This window comes from Silene latifolia, chromosome 1 (assembly GCF_048544455.1).
Source record: "Silene latifolia isolate original U9 population chromosome 1, ASM4854445v1, whole genome shotgun sequence".
Taxonomy (NCBI): Eukaryota; Viridiplantae; Streptophyta; class Magnoliopsida; order Caryophyllales; family Caryophyllaceae; genus Silene; species Silene latifolia.
Genome location: NC_133526.1, coordinates 160122748 through 160139156, shown reverse-complemented (window position 1 = coordinate 160139156; position 16409 = coordinate 160122748). Strand labels below are relative to the sequence as shown.

The window sequence follows — 16409 nt, the reverse complement described above, 5'->3', positions numbered from 1 at the left end:
GAGTTTTCCTCAAGTCTAGCAATAGCTTGTTCAAACTTCAAGTTGATTGTGTCAATGTGAGCACTAAGTTGAGCACCCAATTGAGTAACGGAATCCACTTCATACTTTCCTCCTCTAGTAGCCTTGCGAGGTCTACTATATTGTGAATTATGGACCGCCATTTCCTCAATTTTGTTCCATGTTTGATTGTCATCAACTTCGGTGAACATTCCATTTGATCCCATATTGAGAATGTTCCTTGAATCTTCATATAAACCATTCCAAAATTGTTGCACTAAAAACCATTCGCTAAGTCCATGGTGAGGACATGAGCGACAAATACCTTTGAACCGCTCCCAAGCTTCATACAAAGATTCTTCATCCCTTTGCTTAAAACCCGTGATTTGAGCTCTTAGCATGTTAGTCTTTTCCGGTGGGTAGAATTTTTTGTAGAAAGCTAGAGCTAGCTTCTTCCAAGAATCTATTCCAAGGGTGGCCTTATCAAGGCCCTTCAACCATTGCTTTGCGGTGCCGATTAACGAAAAAGGAAATAAGACCCATCTTATTTAGTCTTGAGTCACGCCCGTTTGAGAGATAGCTTCACAATAATCGCAAAAGGTTTCCATATGAGAATGAGGGTCCTCACTAGGCATTCCCCCGAATTGGCTCCTCTCAACTAGTTGGATGAAGGCGGACTTGGCAATAAAGTTACCGGTGAGATGTTGCGGTGTAGGAGTACCATTTGGTAGATCCTCCTCGGTGGGTATAGAGTGTGACGATAATTTAGGCATTGTAGGTGGATTTTGTGTGGTATTGTTTAATGGGTTTTCTTCTCCTTCTATTGCGAAAGGATTGACAAACTCACTAGTGGGTTGAACAACTTCACCAACACCTCCCAAATTCCTCCTAACAAGTCTCCTATTATTCGTCAAGGTTCTTTCGATTTCACGGTCAAAAGGTAACAAATCTCTTTGTAACCTTCTAGACATGCAAAATATCAAACAACTAGAAAACAATTAGAACAAACCTTGAGGAGTTTTACTTCCCCAAGGTGAAAAAGACACGACTAATAACAATAAAAGAAAGCTTAAATCAATTAAACACCGTCCCCGGCAACGGCGCCATTTTTGATCGGTGCCATTTCGTTTCACAAATTAAGCATATGTGGTCGTTGGTCAATGGTCGATACAAAACACAATTTATACTTCACAAACAACTCTACAATTAGTAAAGAGGCAAGTAAAGGTCGGATCCCAAGGGACGGGTATTGAAATGAGAATTCTATTGTAACTAGTAGTGTCTAGGGGTGTCACAAATTGGGTTGATGTAGAAGGTTACTAAACTAAAATAGCAATGAAAATAAACTAGCAAGATGAATAAAATAAGGGGTGTAAACAATTGATTAAAGGCACTAGGGTGTCATGGGTTCATAGGGGAATCATGGGATATGATCATACAAACATGTTCTCAAATTATAAGCAAGCAATTATTGTTGTGATGGATTGAGTTGGGTTATATCTTACAATCCTAGGAAAGTTTGGGTCCCGGAGCCGAATCGATTAGATTGTACAACACCTACAAGTCGACTTAATCTTTCCTACTCAATACATGCATGGTCTAACAAGACTCGAGTTGGGTTATGTCTTACAAGTCTCATTGAAAAGATAGGAGATGATAGTAAATGCAAGGATTCATAGGCTTAGCATTTCATCAAATATAACATGTGCATGTATTAAGATCAAAACAAGCAAGCAAATAAGATTATGAAAGCATATTAATTTAAGCATGAATCATTCCCCATGTTGGTTTCCCTAATCACCCATTAAACCCTAGCTAAGAGACTACTCACTCATTATCATATTGATCATGCTAGAAAGGTTGTCAATCATACTAACATAATGAAACATGATGAATAAATGAAAGTAATTAGCAATAATTAAAAAGGGATTAAGAGATTATACCTACTAATGATTCCAAAATAATAATGCAAAGAATAATAGAAGAACTTGATGATTGATGGAAGGTTGTCAATCTCCCAATAAACCCAATAATCTTCTAATTACCCAAAATAAATGAAGAACAAGAGAGAGATTTAAGAACTAAAACTTGGATTAAAACTTGATTAATATTTGATTACAATATTGAAGAGAGATTTGATTGATATTAACTACTCTAATTATTGATAAGAAGAACATGCCTCTCTAATTAGACTAATGGGGTATTTATAGTGAAAATTAGGGAGGATGCATTAGGGTTAACTAAGGGCTAAACTAGTAATTACACTTTTTAAGTTGAGCAAGGAGACTCCGGTATTCTCCGAGAGAAGGGCTTCTCTTATCGTAGCTTGAAGAATGAAAACGTGCTGTACTGCAATCCGTGCGGATGGGAGTCGGGACGGCCGGATCTTGGCTGAAGAATCCGAGCGGATCCTTGGGCAAGACGCTCGGATTGGCGAGGGGGAATCCGAGCGGATTCCTTTGAGGGACGCTCGGATTGGTCTGGACTGACGGGCGGATTGTATACAATCCGTTCGGATTGTCTGGCCGCGTCAATTCTTCTTCTTTTCTTCCCTTTTCTTCATGGATTCCTTGGGGATTTCCTTGGGGACTCAAGGATCCTTTTCTCAACATTGCTCTTCTACTATGCTATGTACAAAGGCCTTCTAGTCTTGTCTCTCCTTGATGCTTGGTCATTGAATACGATCAATTTAGCCTCGTTTTGCCATGAAAATGCAAGATTCTTACTCCTTTCCTACCAAGGGATCAAAATCTCAAAGAATATGCAAAACAAAGAACTAAAGATAAGAAATGACCCAAATAGGCACTAAAAAGCATGGAAACAATGGTAATTCGGGGGCTAAATATGCGCCAATTATGGTCACATCACCTCTTAGGACTCAAAATTAGTATTCACTAACTATTTGACTATAATTAACTCATATTTCTTAAAATTGTTCATTAAAGGACCAAAAATTACAATAAAATGCTATAAACTTCAAATAAATCACAAAATATTCCAATAAATTCAAATAAATTTAAAATTTAAACTTATGAACATTCTGGAAAATAATCATGACACTCATAATGTTCAAAAACTTAGGTTAAAATTTCGTAATATTATCGGAAAAACTATGTTGCGGTTTATCGGACTTATCAATAAAAATCATAAAAACATGAGAAAAATTATATTCATCAAATTTTTAATTTTAGATCTGAAAAAGATAATAAAATGCAACATGTGACGTTTTTCCTTAGTCATTGAGTATGTTTTAGGAATTATTCACTAATTAAGTCACTATTTATGCTTTCTTTCTTCAAAAATCCATAAATCATGCATAAAGATTTCAATATAGCCTATTATTTTACACACATCTTGTAAAATTGCATGTGACAACATAATAAATTTCTATGACCAGATTCGAAATTTATCTCATATTAACCTATTTTTCATTTAGATTCGATTTTTATCATGAAAAATCCATATTTCGAGCATAAAAACTCCAACAATTATGAAAATTTACAGGTCATCTAAAAATAAAACATGTGATAACATATCCAAAAATCACTGGAAAATTCGAAGTTTAGCTAATTTTAGTCCGAAAATGACATTTTAATCATAAAATCACATTTTTAATGCCATTATTATATAAGATGAACAATAAAAATCCATAAATTAACCAAAATATCCTAAAAACATTTTAGGACCAGAAACTTTAACATGCATAATTATTTTCGTGATATATCATAATAACACAAATTTACAAGTTTTATATGTTATTCGTATAACTCGGAAAAACTATAACCGATTTGCATGCAAACAACCAAGGCTCTTGATACCGCTTGTTAGAAAACTAGATCTAAATACACAACATATTCATATATGTTTTGTTTTAATTTAGTCATAAAATTAAAATGTGATCTTATGCATGCAAACAATAATTAAAAAGGAAGAAGTCTTTATTCTTACATTGGTATTTTCGGATCTTAAGGGCACAAGAGAGTTCTCCTACTCTCTTGTTCTTGAGCTCTCCTTAATGGATGAACTAGGATTCAAGTGTAGAATCCCTCCCAAGGAATAATACCCAAGGCAAACTCTTAATCAAATTAATATTATGAATACTAGAACAATATTAATTTAGTATAAAAATTGACCCAAAAATATTTGATTTCGTCTCTTAAAACCGGTTAAGAGAAGGAGAAGAGGGAAGAAGTTTTTATCTCTCTAAAACTCAATATTTTAGATGAATGAATAATGATCCACACTAGTGAATATCATAGTGTATATTTGGTAAAAATAAGAAGAAAAACCAAGGTGGTTTTCTTCTCAAAACCGGGTGGAAGAGGGGGAAAAAGAGGGAGCCAATGCATGCATGAGGTTGCCTTCACAAGAACAAGTAGGCTTGCATGGCTTGAATTAGGCAACCATGATCATGTTTTCCACTAACTCAATTAGCATAATATATTGCTAATACAACCCCATTATTTCGGCCAAAATAGATAAAATGGACTCCATTTTATTTTTGTCAATTTGTCAATTTGTCACATGTCCTATGTCACATAAAATTGTTATGTATTTTTAACATATTAAAAATCAACGTACTAATAAAAATACGTCATATACAAAATCGACTTAGTAATTCATAATTACTTGTACCAAAATAATTTTACCAATTATAAATCACAATATCTTGTATTTATAATTAATTTATTCATTCAAATGCAATTGTTTCCTTAAACAATAATTTCATTTAAGTAATAAAACAATTTGATTACTTAGACCGTATCTTATTTAATCAAATTACAATGAGACACGTAAATATTACTTCCAAAATCGTACGTCAATTTTAAGTAATTTAATCGACCCGTATCGTCATACGATCAATTAAATGATCAATTAAGAGTGTTGCCCTTTAGGTATGACCTAAGGGGATCAACTGGTCACCACCGTCTCACGACAGTAATGTCAAACTCTAGTCAGCCAATCATTACCGATATGTGTGGACCAGTTGACAGTAAAATATTACTTCCCAATTGTATTCTATAAAATGAGACTTAAACATGTGATCATTATGATCAACAGTTGTGATCGCATTATTGTCGGAGGACACATATTCTAACATCTTAGTAGGTTGGCATAGTCCAAAATCAAGGTCAAATGCGTCGTAGGTGGTCTAAAATTCTCAAAAAGGGTCAAATTCCACTATACTCGGTCGAATTCATCAGTTACTCGACCGAGTCAGAGTCACTCGGTCGAGTGGTCACACCACTTGGTCGAGTGGGGGTATTTACAGGAGGTTTCCAGAACCCGTTTTTAATCCTACTCGATGGAGTGAGGGAGGCACTCGGTCGAGTGGACCACCACTCGATCGAGTGAATAGGGAACTCGGCCGAGTGTCGCTAGGTAGTCCCAATCTCGGCCATTAATGGCCTCTAAGCTTCCTTATGGTTGAACATACATGCAATGGGGTCCAATAGTGGTCACTACACCATCCTACTATGCAAGGTCTAATAGTCTTGGCCTCATGGCCGGCTTACAACATAGAAATTAAATTGTTCAAAGTTTCAAATGATAATTAAAAGTCTCGAGGATTTCGAATCACAAGGCCATCACTACATGGAGGACTTCCTATTCTTCCCAATGCTAGGCATCCACTTTGCCCATCCGGAGCGACTCTTCACCGTCTCGTTTCCTCCTTCCGCTTGTTCCTCCTCCTCTTCCTCATTTTATTCTTCCTCTTCCGGTCCTTTGTGAGCCGCCGCCTCCCACACTTCATCAAGGTCCATGACCTCCGCCGCCGCGGATGTTCCCGCCTCGCTTCCACTCCCTTGGTAGGCATAGCTAGGATAGATTCCTGCATCACCCATGTATGGGTCACGCAAGTGTCCTACGCCGAAAGGAAAATTGATCTCCCAATCCGATGGTTGGATACCATAGGCCTTGAAGACTCCAGAAGTGTCTCCGGGTCCGGACCAAAAGCTAGGGCGGTGGGCGGGTCATACTCCTTGGTTATAGGCCGCCTCATGCATGTGTCTCAACATAAGGTTGGTGTTCACTCGGTGTATAAGGTATGACATGGGATAGTTGGAGTCAAAGGTGGGTGGGGCTTGGCCAAAGTTCTCGGCGTAAGGTGAGGGCATCATAGTTGTAGGCATGGAGTGTAGAAAAGATGTGGGAGCTTGGTCGACGGGAGCACGAGGTGAGGGAGGTAACGGGGGTGCATCCTGTTTCTCGGTGGCATCATCAAGTTCAAAGGTGAGGTTACTAGGGATGGTATACGTTTGGGCCTCGGGGCAGGGTGATCCAGCTTTCTCTAAAGGGGAAGTCGGGGGTAGGTCCCCACCGGCGGGAAGCTTCATATACCACTCATCATCAACCCTCCAAGAATAGGTGCTGTCCTCCTCTCCATCCACTACCCAAGACTTAGCTTTCAACCAATCAAGATCAAAATAAACCACGTTCTTAGACATGGGTGCATCCACCGCCCCCGGTTCGTAGGCTAACATGTTCTTGGCCAATCGAGTCACCAAGGCTCCACAATCTAAGGAGCATTGGTCCACCTCAGCCATCCTGTCAAGGGCAAGACATACCAAAGACACGGCATTGAAGTTGAGATGGTTTTCATGATGGGGGTTAAGGTAGGAGCTCAAAATAAATACCTCCGTGGATTTGAGCTTGCTCGGGTCCCTCCTCCCGTAGAGGAGGTTGGTCAAGGAGCGGAAGAAAATCTTTAGGACGGGGTGATCAATGTCACTAGTTTTCATGTTACTTACACTAACCTTTTCCTTGCTTGTATAAAGGTGGTAATATTTTGAGGCTTTCATGTCCTTCTCAATCTTGTCATGGTGACCAACAACTCGCTTATCTACTCCTACATGGTCGGCAAAAGCATCACTACTTAAGTTGAAAGGGGTATTCTTGAGCCTAAAACTCACCTTATGGGTCCTCTTGTCATAGGTGAAGGAGCTCAAAAACTCGAGGGTGAGGTTGTGGTAACTTATCTCCTCCAAGGTGTACAATCCCTCCTATCCAAGGACCGTGAAGATGTTATGCACCTCCTTCTCTATGCCCAGGGCTTCCAAGGTACTTACCGACATACACTTGGTCGGAGCCATCCTCCTAGTGGCTAGGACCTCAAACTTGTCTCGATGCTCCTCACTCTCAAAAGCTATGGACGGGTAGTCCGGGAGGGTGATAGCGGGCAATGCTTCTTGTTGGGGTTGGCGACCATTCCTTCCACGGCCGTTTCTAGCATTCCTTGCCATGCTACAAGAGGAGATCACACAAGGTATGGAATGAGAAAGGTAAGAATTTGAAGCAAATTTTTGAATATGGGTAGAATTTTCCCAATTTCTCAATTTTATAGACACCAAATGAAAGGGGATTTCTATTATAGTTTCTTGTAATTTAGTTGACCTCTCCCAAGTTTTCCTTATGTTACAAAAATTATTTTCCGGAATTTAATGACCCTTGTGGGATAACATGAGTTAAAGCTGTTAGGATTCATTAATCTCATTAGTATACATATTCATAGTATGAAAGTTTAATTTAGTCATAAAATTAAAACAAGATCTTATACATGCAAACATAAAACAAAATAGAGAAGAAATCGTCACTTATTACATTTGTGTTTCGGATTTTGGGCACCAACAAGATCTCCTTCTTGTTAGTTCTTGAGCTTTCCAACAATGGATGAACACGGTTCAAATTAGAACTTCTCCCAAAAGCATATACTCAAGGAATACCCTTAATGACTAATATTATTATGAGCTAGTAATAATACTAATCTTACTTCAAATTTGGACACAAAAATTGATTTTGTTCTCTCTTATTTCGGTTAAGAGGAGAGGATTTTTACGAGTTTTCTATCTCTAAAATTATTTCACAAAATGTAGAGAGTAGAGTATTTTTCTTACACTAGAAAAATAGAAGAAGTAGTGAATGAATCATAGAGGAATCCATTTGGTTCCTCATAGTGGAAAAACCGGTTTGGGAGTGGGTAATTAGGGAGCCAATGCATGCAAAAGATGCTCTTCTCAAAAGCTAGGTATTCAAGGCTATATATTAGGTTATAATCATTGTGTTTTCTCTTATTAAAATAATCAACACAATTTATCCACTAATACTCCCTCCAATTTTTCGGCACATATACATAAAATGGAAGATCCATTTTATTTTGTCATTTGTCAATTTTGTCATGTGTCACATGTTACATGACATGTTACACTATAATGTATTTTTAACATATTAAAAATCAACATATTAATAAAATATGTCACATACAAAATTTAACTAGTAATTCTTGATTACTTGTACCAAAATGGTTTATCAAATTATAAATTACAACGTCTTGTATTTATAATAAATTATTCATTCAATTTCAATTGTTTCGTAAACAATATTTTATTCTAAGTAATAAAATAATTCGATTACTTAGACCGTATCTAATTTAATCGAATTACAATAAGACATGTTAACTTTACTCACAAAATTATCCGTCAATTTTAAGCAATTTAATTAACTCGTATCGGCATACGATTAATTAAATAATCAATTAAGAGTATTTTCCTATAGGTATGACCTAAGGGGATCAACTGATCACCACCGTCGCGCGACAGTAATGTCAAACTCTAGTCAGCCAATCATTACCGATATGTGTGGACCAGTTGACTGTAAAATATTACTTCCCACAGTAAACAATTTCCCGTAATATTCACACATAATATTAAGGAAAATCAAATTATTCCGTTATTCCATAAACTAAACACGGAAATCTTTCTTCCGCAGGAGGAAACCACTTGGGAAAGGACGCAGCAGGTGCTGTGCCTCTTCCAAGGGACGCAGTGACTGCTGCGCCTCTTCCCAAGTCCTTTTCTGCGTATTTTTTCGTATCTTTTCATATCTTTTCGAGATTCACTTCCAAAGCTTCTCCGAAAACCCTACTTCTTCCACGTGATTAGTATAAATAAAGACCTTCGGTCTCACATATTTCTCATGCGAGTGTCCGCCCTTCTCTTCTCCCTTTGCATTCTAGACCACGTTCTTACTTTTTGGCGCCTACGTGGTTGAACATTCGACCACGTAAGCTCGGATCCTTCTGAGTACCAGCCTCGTTTTGCATGACCTACCAATTTGACCAACTCCACCATAATCAACTTTAATCAATCTTATTCATTTTCCTCTTACGAGGGCACTTTCGTCTACATTCGAGTCGAGCATCAGTAAACGTATACTTAGTTTATCTCGTTTCGTCAAACATGTAAGTCTGAGGGTGTATAATCCCTATTTTATTATTGTTCTTTATTTTTTGTAATCATTATTGTAAGGTTTATGTCGAAAATATGTATTAAAACCGATTTCTAAAACCATGCTTTAAATCCCTTTTGCGGATTACCAGAAGATGACCGTCGAGAAGGGACGCAGTACCTGCTGCGCCTCTTCGTGAGGCTGCCGCAGTTCCTGCTTCCTTTCTTCTTCCTTCGTCCTTTGATGATTCGTTTGTTTTATTTCTTTCTTCATTTGTTCCTTGTTTTAATATAACAATATAAGCATAATAATTCTGACATGTAATATATTCATCATCATTAATATTTAATCCGTCATAAATTCCCGACTTAAATCCCAAGTAATTCATATTTGCGGGTTTTCGTCATTAAAGTCAAATCCGGGTTGTAGAAATTCGATTCATTCATATTGGGTTTCTGGAATTCGTCATTGATATATTTCCACCTGTTTATCATCATTAGTCCTTCATTAATCCATCGTATTTAACCTAATTAATTAGTTTGTTTATTAGTTTATATTAATTAATTAACCCTTTAATCTTGTAAATACTCGTCCTAATTAGTTTCATCCATGTTTATTGCTTTTATGACCGTTAATCGCATGTAAATAATCTGATAATCACTTTCATCCGAGTCAAATAAAGTTAATCGATCATTAAAATCACCAACGAATGTTAACGACTTGCAATTCCGGCTTCACAGCCAGAACTGAGCCAAGGAACGGACGCAGCAACTGCTGCCCCTCTTCCAAGGGACACAGCTCTGCTGCGCCTGTTCCTGGTTGATTTCCGTCCCTGAACTTCCGTTGTTGCTTTGACTTAGTTATTTAATTACGTATTAATTTACTATTAGTCGTATTATCACCCTAATTCCTGCTCGTTAATTCCTTTATTCTTTCTTTTCCCAAATTATCCGTTTTAGATGTATTTTCGACATAAATCAATCAATCCAATGTAATTATTGTAATTTTCTTTATTGTATTTTCATTGTATTTCTTTCATCATATTGCTTGTATGCCTTCACATGTAATCGATCCCTAAATTTCTACTTTGACATTAATTGTATGATTAAATTACGTGTTAACCGACTTAGTTAATTTTCACATGCTAGGATTAATCTAATGGATGTTGCATTGCATGCATATAAATTGACAATATATTAAGTATGAATAACTTCCCTAATCATTAGTAGAGGCCGCTACCGAGGCGGGCGGGATTTGGTGTTCGATCAAAAGAGCTTTCTAATACGTACTCTCACCCCTTACTCCAGATCTCTGTGAACATCCGTGTTCATTGGCATCCACGAGAGTCATTCTAGACATAGAATGCTAAGGGTAACGAGTTCTTGGTGTTCATGTCATTACTTTGTGTCTTGACATGACACGAGGTATTCGAACGGTTTCCAATTTTCCACAATAAATTGGTGGCGACTCCACAAATGCAAACGCTTGTTTCCCAAGAGCCGTCGTGGCCATGTCCACATCTTTCCATCGTCCCTGGAACCAATTCCCCGCCAATGGTACTATTCCCACGACCCCAAGAGCATTTCACTTGGGATGAAGTCGCCGTTGAATTTGCCAAACAGTACACCGATAATGTCGAAAGCCAAGCCAACACCCGCACTCTTGAGGTCCTGACTCAGAATGACAAGGAAGGGTTCACAGAATTCCTAACCCGTTGGAGGAGGGTAAGCACCCAATTGGTTAGTAAGCCGAGTGAATCAACTCTGGTGGAGAAGTTTGTCAACAACCTCCATCCAGTCTATGCCAATCTACTGAGATATCAAAACATCAAAACATTCCAGGACCTATACCAATCCTCGGAACCCGCATTAAAGACGACCTACGCAAGAGAGTTCTAGCCAAAACCACCGATAGAGGCTATCAGGGATCTACATCAACCGGATCTCGTCCTTAAGGTCAGACAAACAAAATTGATGAGGTCAACCTCCTCGAACCAACCACAAAGAAAACTGAGCGTCCTCAAAGGGTGTTCACAAACTTGGGAACAACCTATGCCAGTGCCCTAAAAAGACTCATGGACCAAGGATAACTACGGTCGATTGGGCCCACTCCTGACCCATCCGAGGCCAAGAAAACCCGTTTCTGGAATTTCAATGCCTACTGCCAATACCACCAGGGCAAAGGGCATGACACGGAAGCCTGCTTTAAGCTGAAGCACGCTATTTAAGATATGATCGAGAAAGGGGAATTACCTTTACTTCCGCCAACAAAACCAAATAACAAGACAAACCCCTTGGGAATCCATGCCATCTCTGATGACGAGCCAACCCTAGATTGCTCACACCTCATCCTACCTATTGATGACGAGGTGAATGCCTTGGAAAAGGACGCCCCAAATGGGATGTTTGTGTTCAGCGCCGCAACCATGCTCAGCATGTTCCCGAAGGTTGAAGAAGCCATAGTCAATCTCTCAGAAAGAATCACCCGACTTGAGGATGTCGACCATAGATTTATTTTCAACCCGCCAACACCAACACCACGCCCAAGGGAGGGTCCTACGAGCACCCAAAACTCCCAGTTCCAGAAAGGATTGCTCCCGCGACCATTCTGGCATGCACCTCACCCTAATCAATCCCACAATAATCAACCCCACAATAATCATAACCACAAGAACATCCCCTACAAAAACTACCCACATAGGAATACCCCTCCAAGGTATCCTCGTGACCCCGAGATCAACAGTATATGGAGAGACGACGCAGAGGATGTCTACATTGTTCCGGGAAAAGGCAAACAGGCAAAAGAGATCGGCCACTTTGCCCGTTCTGGGCGCCCATACCAAAATCCGAACAATACAACCAATCCAACCACAAATGACTAAGTCGTCCCGGACGTGGACACTCAACCCAAGGTTCCCGAAAGCTCGATCCTTAAACAACTTCAAAAGGCCAAGGCCGAAATTTCAATTTGGCAACTGATCGCTACATCATTCGAACATCAGCAGGCTTTGCTACAAGCCTTGGTAAAGTTGACGGTTCCCTCTACCTCCTCTCCTGAAGAAGTGGTAGCACACATGACAAGGGACGTCCCCGACCTGAACAACCCGGTCATCTTCTCTGATGAAGCATACCCTCCATTCGAAGCCAACCATAACCTGGCTCTGTACATCACTGTATAGTGCCTGAAAAAAAACATACCTATGGTTCTAGTGGATGACGGATCAACAGTCAATGTCATTACCTTCAAGACAGCTCATAAACTGGGTATCAAGGAAGTTGACTTGTTCCCGACTAATCAAGGAGTACGCGCCTATGACGGCACATGTCGTAAGGTTGCGGGGCTCATCACCTTGACCATTGAAACTGGACCCCTGGAAAGACAAGCCAATTTTCAGGTGGTTGATATCGACGCCTCTTTCAACATGCTTCTGGGACGCCCCTGGATTCACGCCGCCAAGGCCGTCACCTCAACCCTCCATCAGAAAATCAGGGTCCCTTTCAACGGGAAAACAATCACAATTCCCGCATCCCCGATTAAGGCTATCATAAAGAAGGGAATAACCTCTCAGGTCATTGAAGAGGAAGACAGTGAAATGTGGGGATTCCATGCTTTAAATGCCCTAACCGATGAATCAACATCCTTTGATTGTGACCCGTTCTCGAACCTCACAGTCAACCGCATTTTGATGCGCCAGGGTTATTTCCCGGTCTTACCTCTTAATCCGCTGAAGAGCACCTTGCCTCCCATGAAGCAGGTCAAGGTCCCTAACATCCCCTTCGGGCTAGGCTATGAGCCAACCGATGAAGACATCCAGGAAATGAATCTCCTAGTACCAAAGCGCAAAAAGCACGGTGTCATCCTCCGTCCCTACCATTTGACTCTCAATGGATATTTCATCCCCAAGGGAGAGTCCGGACTCTACAACGACTTTCCTGAGCTAATCTACGACCTCGTAGCTAAGGTTAAACATCCGGGCGTAGAGGTTTTTCAAGACTGTACTTCATCCCCGACAACACCAAGGCTGCGTCTACCAAATATGAATCGACCCCATGCCTGGACTGGCAATGTGTGAGTCTCCTCTTCGGAGAAAACAACATCAAACATCTCGGCTATGAGTACATCATCAACATTGCCCTCAAGGATAACCAGTTTGATCCCACTACCTTAATCTCTGATGCTGACCCAGAGAAAGCTACACAAGGCTGGAGTAAATCTGTCAAGTGGACCAATCGACGAGGCCGCATTCTCAAGATCACAACGGGAGAGGGCCCTATGTTCAAAGAGGGAAGTGAAGATGAAAAGGAGTCCGACTCTGAGTCTGGGTCAGAGTCTGTCTTAGCTCCTAACGCTCCTGATGCTCCGGTCAAAGTCCCATTTCCACTGTTTTATCACAAACTCGTGGCAGTCTCAGAGGCCGAGTCAACTAGGGTCATCCCCACTCCCGCAGAAGGTAGCAACCTGGAGCCTGTTCCAGGGGCCACCTCCTCCACTGCGTCGCCTTTGACTGCCCATGAGATGTATATCCTATCCGAGCATTTTGCTCAAGTCGACTTAATGAACGCTAAGCTTGTGTACGACTCGTCTCAATTTAACTGTAATGCCATTGTGAACGAATATGAGAAATTTGACTTGAGTGACTACCCACCTCACCTAGCCAAGGAACATGAAAAACGGAAGGATAGGACACCCATCATTGAGGAGACCAAACCCATCAACGTAGGGACCGACAACACGCCTCAAGAACTTAGGATAGAGACCACCCTTGACCCCTCGGAAAGGCAGCAGTTCATCGACCTTCTACACGAATACAAGGACGTATTCACATGGTCCTATAAAGACATGCCTGGGATCGACAGAGAGATTGCAGAGCACAGGATACCCATTAAACCCGGAGCTTAGCCCGTGAAACAAAATTTGCTCCATATGCGTCCTGAATGGGCGTTGAAAATCATGGAAGAGGAAGACAAACAGTTCAAAGCCGGATTCATCAAAGTTTTAGAATACTCTGACTGGGTGGCCAACATAGTTCTTGTACCCAAGAAAGACGGAGAATTCGGGTTTGCATCGACTTTAGAGACCAGAACAAAGCAAGTCCAAAAGATGACTTCCCTCTGCCACATGTTGACATCCTGGTGGATAACACCACCGAGCATGCCCTTTTATCATTTATGGATGGGTATGCTGGGTAAAACCAGATCAAAATGGCTGAGGAAGACATGCACAAGACTGCATTCACTACACAGTGGGGTACATACTGCTACACCGTCATGCCCTTCGGTCTAATCAATGCCGGAGCAACCTACCAAAGAACCGCCACCACTCTCCTACATGACATGATGCACAAGGAAGTGGAGGTATATGTCGATGAGATGATCATCAAATCAAAAGTGCGGGACAGCCACATCAGAGCCCTTCAAAAATTCTTTGCTCGTCTTCGAAAATACAACAAGAGACTAAATCCTCAGAAATGTGCATTTGGGGTCACCTCTGGAAAACTCCTGGGACACGTCGTCAGCAAAAGGGACATCGAAATTGATCCTACCAAAATCAAAGCTATAGATACCTCATTTCTGCACCTCCCGCAAACCACCCGGTGATGATTAGGCCGCATGTTTGGTACACGGAACGATGTGTGACAGTTTATAAGTTTATCATCAAGTGATCGCTCAAACACTTGTGTCTACCTCATAGTCGTCATCTACGCGCCGATACGGTCGTTTTGACAGTAATTAGAGTACATTTGGAGTCCCTGTCAAAATTCGTCTTCATTTTCTAATAACCGTTTAAAATGCCGAGTCAGAATGTTCTGGAATGTTCCGGATATTTCTATTCCATATTTTCCAATCTTTTAATCTTTGGTAAAATATATCCCGAAATTATCATGTAAAATATTAAGGAAATAAGATTAATCCGCTATTCCATAATAGAAACACGGAAATCTTTCTTCCGCAGGAGGAAACCACTGAGGAAAAGACGCAGCAGGTGCTGCGCCTCTTCCGAGAGACGCAGTGCTTTCTGCGCCTCTTCCTCAGTTCTTTTCTGCGTATTTTCCGTATCTTTTCGAGATTCACTTCCAAAGTTTCTCCGAAAACCTTAATTTCCGTCGTGTGATTAGTATAAATAGAGACCTTCGGTCTCACATATTTCTCACGCGAGTGTCCGCCCTTCTCTTCTCCCTTTGCATTCTAGACCACGTTCTTACTTTTTGGCATCTACGTGCTTGAACTTTCGACCACGTAAGCTCGGGTCTTTCTGAGTACCATCCTTGTTTTGCATGACCGACCAATTTGACCAACTCCACAATCAATCAACTTACTCAATCTGTTTAATTCCTCTAAGAGGGCACGTTCGTCGTACATTCGAGCCAAGCATCACTAAACATTAACTTAGTCAATCTCGTTTCGTCAAACATGAAAGTCTGAGGGTGTAAATCCTTCTCTTTTAATTATTGTTCTTTATTTTTGTAATCATTATTGTAAGATTTATGTCGAAAATATGTTTAAAACCGATTTATAAAACCTTATTTCAAACACTTTTTACGGATTATCAGGAGACAAACGTCGAGAAAGGACGCAGCAACTGTTGCGCCTCTTCGAAGGGACGCAGCACCTGTTGCGCCTCTTCCAGAGGCTGCCGCAGATCCTGCTTCCTTTATTCTTCCTTCGTCTTTTGTTCGTCTGTATGTTTTATTTTGCTTTCAATTGTTCATGTTTCTTTCAACACAATAATTCTAATATGATAATTTCAACCTGTAATTCATTAATAACTTAACATCACTAGCATCCCGACTTAAATCCCTTATAATTCATATTTCCAGGTTTTCGTCATTTAAGTCAATTCGGGTTTTTAGAGGTTCGATTCATCCATATTGAGTCTCTGGAATTCATCTTTGATATATTTTCATTCGTTATTTATCGTTACCATCATTAATTCGTCGTTAACCTAATTAATTTGTTTAGTTTGTTTAATTTGTAAATTATGAATCTCTTTTAATCTTGTAATTAATTCGTCCGAATTAGTATTTATCCATGTTTTATCGGTTTTATGACCTCAATCACATGTAAATAATCTGTTAAACCACTTCCATCCGAGTTAAATAATATAATCAAGTATTAAAATCACCAATGAATATTAACGATTTGCAATTCCGGCTATACAGCCAGAACTGAGCTCAGGAACAGACGCAG

The 16409-nt window shown here is 40.0% G+C and overlaps 1 non-coding gene across 1 annotated transcript; it reads left to right on the top strand.

Moving 5' to 3' along the window:
- The first annotated feature begins 291 nt into the window (after positions 1-291).
- On the top strand, positions 292-398 carry LOC141617785 (small nucleolar RNA R71). The gene has a single exon (XR_012531210.1). It is a non-coding gene; the product is annotated as a small nucleolar RNA R71 (small nucleolar RNA).
- The last annotated feature ends 16011 nt before the right edge of the window (positions 399-16409 follow it).